The sequence below is a fragment of the Sander vitreus genome, chromosome 16 (assembly GCF_031162955.1).
Source record: "Sander vitreus isolate 19-12246 chromosome 16, sanVit1, whole genome shotgun sequence".
NCBI lineage: Eukaryota > Metazoa > Chordata > Actinopteri > Perciformes > Percidae > Sander > Sander vitreus.
In genome coordinates, this window is record NC_135870.1 from 966,323 (window position 1) to 973,822 (window position 7,500).

Genomic DNA, 7,500 nt, shown 5'->3' on the forward strand with positions numbered 1-7,500 from the left:
TTTTTCGACATACTACATTATGACTTTTTTTCGACTTATTATATTATGACTTTTTTTCGACATACTACATTATGACTTTTTTTCGACTTACTACATTATGACTTTTTTTCGACATACTATACTACGACTTTTTTTCGACATACTACACTGACTTTTTTTCGACTTACTACATTATGACTTATTTTCGACATACTATACTACGACTTTTTTTTCGACTTACTACATTACGACTTTTTTTCGACATACTATACTACGGCTTTTTTTCGACTTACTACATTATGACTTTTTTTCGACATACTATATTATGATTTTTTTTCGACTTACTACAATGACTTTTTTTCGACATACTATATTATGACTTTTTTTCGACTTACTACAATGATTTTTTTTCGACTTACTACATTATGACTTTTTTTCAAAATACTATATTATGAATTTTTTTTGACTTACTACACTATGACTTTTTTTCGACTTACTACATTCTGACTTTTTTTCGACTTACTACATTCTGACTTTTTTTTTACTTACTACATTATGACTTTTTTTCGACATACTATATTATGATTTTTTTTCGACATACTACATTATGACTTTTTTTCGACTTACTACATTATGACTTTTTTTCAACATACTATATTATGAATTTTTTTTGACTTACTACACTATGACATTTTTTCAACATACTATACTACGACTTTTTTTCGACTTACTACATTATGATTTTTTTTCGACATGCTATACTACGACTTTTTTTCGACTTACTACACTGACTTTTTTTCGACTTACTACATTCTGACTTTTTTTCGACTTACTACATTCTGACTTTTTTTCGACTTACTATATTATGAATTTTCTTCGACATACTACGTTATGATTTTTTTTCGACTTACTACATTAAGATTTTTTTTCGACTTACTACACTATGACTTTTTTTCGACTTACTATATTATGAATTTTTTTTGACTTACTACATTATGACTTTTTTTCGACATACTACATTATGACTTTTTTTCGACATACTACACTATGACTTTTTTTCGACTTACTACACTATGACATTTTTTCAACATACTATACTATGACTTTTTTTCGACATACTATACTATGACTTTTTTTCGACATACTATACTATGACTTTTTTTCGACATACTACATTATGACTTTTTTTCGACTTACTATACTATGACTTTTTTTCGACATACTACATTATGACTTTTTTTCGACTTACTACACTGACTGTTTTTCGACATACTACATTTTTTTTTTTTCGACTTACTACACTATGACTTTTTTTCGACTTACTATATTATGACTTTTTTTCGACTTACTACATTTTTTTTTTCGACTTACTATACTATGACTTTTTTTCGACTTACTACACTATGACTTTTTTTCGACTTACTACATTATGACTTTTTTCAACATACTACTTCATGACTTTTTTTCGACTTACTACATTATGACTTTTTTTCGACTTACTACACTATGACTTTTTTTCGACTTACTACACTATGACTTTTTTTCGACTTATTATATTATGACTTTTTTTCGACTTACTACATTATGACTTTTTTTCGACTTACTATATTATGACTTTTTTTGGACTTATTATATTATGACTTTTTTTCGACATACTACACTATGACTTTTTTTCGACTTACTACATTATGACTTTTTTTCGACTTACTACATTATGACTTTTTTTCGACTTACTACACTATGACTTTTTTTCGACTTACTACACTCTGACTTTTTTTCGACTTATTATATTATGACTTTTTCTTCGACATACTACATTATGACTTTTTTTCGACTTACTACTTCATGACTTTTTTTCGACTTACTACACTATGACTTTTTTTCGACTTATTACACTATGACTTTTTTTCGACATACTACATTATGACTTTTTTTCGACATACTATTCATGACTTTTTTTCGACTTATTATATTATGACTTTTTTTCGACTTACTACATTATGACTTTTTTTCGACTTACTACATTATGACTTTTTTTCGACTTAGTATACTATGACTTTTTTCGACATACTACATTATGACTTTTTTTCGACTTAGTATACTATGCCTTTTTTTCGACTTACTATACTATGACTTTTTTTCGACATACTACATTATGACTTTTTTTCGACTTAGTATACTATGACTTTTTTTCGACTTAGTATACTATGACTTTTTTCGACATACTACATTATGACTTTTTTTCGACATACTACATTATGACTTTTTTTCGACTTACTATATTCTGACTTTTTTTCGATATACTATATTACGACTTTTTTTCGACATACTACACTGACTTTTTTTCGACATACTATATTACGACTTTTTTTCGACATACTATACTATGACTTTTTTTCGACATACTATACTATGACTTTTTTTCGACATACTATATTACGACTTTTTTTCGACATACTATACTATGACTTTTTTTCGACATACTACACTATGACTTTTTTTCGACTTACTACATTATGACTTTTTTTCTACTTACTATACTATGACTTTTTTTCGACTTAGTATACTATGACTTTTTTTCGACATACTATACTATGACTTTTTTTCTACATACTTTATTACGACTTTTTTTCGACATACTACATTATGACTTTTTCGACATACTATATTATGACTTTTTTTCGACCTACTATACTATGACTTTTTTTCGACTTATTATATTACGACTTTTGTTCGATATACTATACTATGACTTTTTTTCGACTTAGTATACTATGACTTTTTTTCGCCTTATTATATTATGACTTTTTTTCGACATACTATATTATGACTTTTTTTCGACCTTTACATTATGACTTTTTTTCGCCTTATTATATTATGACTTTTTTTCGCCTTATTATATTATGACTTTTTTTCTACTTACTATACTATGACTTTTTTTCAACATACTATATTATGACTTTTGTTCGATATACTATACTATGACTTTTTTTCGACTTAGTATACTATGACTTTTTTTCGACATACATTATGACTTTTTTTTCGCCTTATTATATTATGACTTTTTTTCGCCTCATTATATTATGACTTTTTTTCGACATACTACAGGTGCTGGTCATATAATTAGAATATCATAAAAAAAGTTGATTTATTTCAGTAATTTCATTCAAAAAGTGAAACTTGTATAATGTATACATTCATTCCACACAGACTGATATTTTTTTTTTTCAATTTCTTTTAATTGTGATGATTATAACTGACAACTGATGAAAACCCCAAATTCAGTATCTCAGAAAATTAGAATATTGTGAAAAGTTTCAATATTGAAGACACCTGGTGCCACACTCTAATCAGCTAATTAACTCAAAACACCTGCAAAGGCCTTTAAATGTCCCTCAGTCTAGTTCTGTAGCTACACAATCATGGGGAAGACTGCTGACTGGACAGCTGTCCAAAAGACGACCATTGACACCTTGGACAAGGAGGGCGAGACACAAAAGGTCATTGCTAAAGAGGCTGGCTGTTCACAGAGCTCTGTGTCCAAGCACATTAATAGAGAGGCGAACGGAAGGAAAAGACATTGTAGAAAAAAAGTGTACAAGCAATAGGGATAACCGCACCCTGGAGAGGATTGTGAAACAAAACCCATTCAGAAATGTGGGGGGGATTCACAAAGAGTGGACTGCAGCTGGAGTCAGTGCTTCAAGAACCACCACGTACGAAGTATGCAAGACCTGGGTTTCAGCTGTCGCATTCCTTGTGTCAAGCCACTCCTGAACAAGACACAGCGTCAGAAGCGTCTCGCCTGGGCTGAAGACAAAAAGGACTGGACTGCTGCTGAGTGGTCCAACGTTATGTTCTCTGATGAAAGTACATTTAGCATTTCTGACTTTTTTTTCGACATACTATATTATGACTTTTTTTCGACATACTATACTACGACTTTTTTTCGACATACTATACTACGACTTTTTTTCGACATACTATACTATGACTTTTTTTCGACATACTATACTACGACTTTTTTGACATACTATACTACGACTTTTTTTCGACATACTATACTATGACTTTTTTTCGACATACTATACTACGACTTTTTTTCGACATACTATACTATGACTTTTTTCGACATACTATATTATGACTTTTTTTCGACATACTATACTATGACTTTTTTCGAGATACTACATTATGACTTTTTTTCGACATACTATACTACGACTTTTTTTCGACATACTATACTACGACTTTTTTTTCGACATACTATACTATGACTTTTTTTCGACATACTATACTTTGACTTTTTTTCGACATACTATACTACGACTTTTTTTCGAGATACTACATTTTGACTTTTTTTCGACATACTATACTATGACTTTTTTTCGACATACTATACTTTGACTTTTTTTTCGAGATACTATACTATGACTTTTTTCGACATACTATATTATGACTTTTTTACGACATACTATACTATGACTTTTTTTCGACTTACTATATTCTGACTTCTTCTCCGGGAACCATCACCTTATCGTGGTGGAGAGGTTTGTGTGTCCCTATGAACCTGAGGGCTGTGTTGTCTGGAGCTTTGTGCTCCTGGTAGAGGTCTCCCAAGGCAAAGTGGTCTCAGGTGAGGGGCCAGACAAAGAATGGTTCAAAAATCCTATGAAAAAATCGGAAGGGATGAAGTGACCCTGCCCGGAGGAAGCCCGGGGCCCCCGTCTGGAGCCAGGCCCAGATGGAGGGCTCGTCAGCGAGCGTCTGGTGGCCGGGTTTGCCACGGAGCCCGGTCGGGCACAGCCCGAAAAAAGCTACGTGGCGGACATCCCTCCATCCCATGGGCCCACCACCTGTGGGAGGAACCGCTGGGGGTCGGGTGCGCTGCCACATGGGTGGCAGTGAAGGTCAGGGGCCTCGACGGACCAGACCCGGGCAGCAGAGGCTGGCTCTGGGGGACGTGGAATGTCACCTCTCTGTGGGGGGAAGGAGCCGGAACTTGTGCGGGAGGTGGAGCGCTACCGGTTAGATCTGGTGGGGGCTTACCTCTACGCACAGTCTTGGTTCTGGAACCATACTCCTGGATAGGGGTTGGACTCTTTTCTTCTCCGGAGTTGCCCAGGGTGTGAGGCGCCGGGCGGGTGTGGGGATACTCACAAGCCCCCGGCTGGCGCCGCTACGTTGGAGTTTAACCCGGTGGGACGAGAGGGTCGCCTCCCTACGCCTGCGGGTTGTGGGGGGAAAACTCTGACTGTTGTTTGTGCATATGCACCAAACAAGAGTTCAGAGTATTCGGCCTTCTTGGAGACCTTGAGTGGAGTCCTGCATGGGGCTCCAGTCGGGGACTCCATAGTTCTGCTGGGGGGGACTTCAACGCGCACGTGGGTAATGATGGAGACACATGGAGAGGCGTGATTGGGAGGAACGGCCTCCCTGATCTAAACCAGAGTGGTTGTTTGTTGTTGGACTTCTGTGCTAGTCATGGATTGTCTATAACGAACACCATGTTCGAACATAGGGATGCTCATAAGTGTACTTGGTACCAGAGCACCCTAGGCCCAAAGGTCAATGATCGATTTTATAATCGTTTCATCTGATCTGAGGCCATATGTTTTGGACACTCGGGTGAAGAGAGGGGCGGAGCTGTCAACCGATCACCATCTGGTGGTGAGTTGGGTCAGGGGGGTGGGGAAGACTCTGGACAGACCTGGTAAGCCCAAGCGGGTAGTGCGGGTAAATTGGGAACGTCTGGAGGAGGCCCCTGTCCGACAGACTTTCAACTCACACCTCCCGGCGGAGCTTTTCGTGCATCCCTGTGGAGGCTGGGGGGCATTGAACCTGAGTGGACAATGTTCAAAGTTTCCATTGCTGAAGCTGCGGTGAGGAGCTGTGGTCTTAGGGTCTTAGGTGCCTCAAGGGGCGGTAACCCACGAACACCGTGGTGGACACTGGTGGTCAGGGAAGCCGTCCGACTGAAGAAGGAGTCTTTCCGGGATATGTTATCCCAGACGACTCCGGAGGCAGTTGCAAGGTACCGAGAAGGGCCCGAAGGGCTGCAGCCTCTGCCGTGAAAGAGGCAAAGCAGCGTGTGTGGGAGAAGTTCGGAGAAGACATGGAGAAGGACTTTCGGTCGGCACCAAGGTACTTCTGGAAAACCGTTCGCCACCTCAGGAGGGGGAAGCGGGGAACCATCCAAGCTGTGTACAGTAAGGATGGGGACGCTGTTGACCTCAACTGAGGAGGTAATAGAGGGCGGTGGAAGGAGCACTTTGAGGAACTCCTAAATCCGACTAATACGCCCTCTATGGTAGAGGCAGAGCTGGAGGATGAGGGGGATTGGCATCAATTTCCCTGGTGGAGGTTGCTGAGGTAGTTAAACAACTCCACAGTGGCAAAGCCCCAGGAATTGATGAGATCCGTCCAGAAATGCTTAAAGCTCTGGGTGTGGAGGGGTTGTCTTGGTTGACACGCCTCTTCAACATTGCGTGGAAGTCTGGGACGGTGCCTAGGGAGTGGCAGACCGGGGTGGTGGTTCCCCTTTTTTAAAAGGGGGACCAGAGGAGTGTGTGCCAATTACAGGGGTATCACACTTCTCAGCCTCCCGGTAAAGTCTACTCCAAGGTGCTGGAAAGGAGGGTTCGGTCGATGAGTCGAATCTCAGGTTGAAGAGGAACAATGCGGATTCCGTCCTGGTCGTGGAACAACGGACCAGATCTTTACTCTCGCAAGGATCCTGGAGGGAGCCTGGGAGTATGCCCAACCAGTCTACATGTGTTTTGTGGATCTGGAGAAGGCGTATGACCGGGTGCCCGGGAGATACTGTGGGAGGTGCTGCGGGAGTACAGGGTGAGGGTCCCTTCTCAGGGCCATCCAATCTCTGTACGACCAAGCGAGAGCTGTGTCCGGGTTCTCGGCAGTAAGTCGGACTCGTTTCAGGTGAGAGTTGGCCTCCGCCAGGGCTGCGCTTTGTCACCAATCCTGTTTGTAGTATTTATGGACAGGATATCGAGCGTAGTCGGGGTGGAGAGGGGTTGCAGTTCGGTGGGCTGGGGATCTCATCGCTGCTTTTTGCAGATGATGTGGTCCTGATGGCATCATCGGCCTGTGACCTTCAGCACTCACTGGATCGGTTCGCAGCCCGAGTGTGAAGCGGCTGGGATGAGGATCAGCACCTCTAAATCGGAGGCCATGGTTCTCAGCAGGAAACCGATGGAGTGCCTTCTCCAGGTAGGGAATGAGTCCTTACCCCAAGTGAAGGAGTTCAAGTACCTTGGGGGTCTTGTTCGCGAGTGAGGGGACAATGGAGCGGGAGATTGGTCGGAGAATCGGCACAGCAGGTGCGGTATTACATTCAATTTATCGCACCGTTGTGACGAAAAGAGAGCTGAGCCAGAAGGCAAAGCTCTCAATCTACCGGTCAGTTTTTGTTCCTACCCTCACCTATGGTCATGAAGGCTGGGTCATGACCGAAAGAACAAGATCCAGGGTACAAGCGGCCGAAATGGGTTTCCTCAGGAG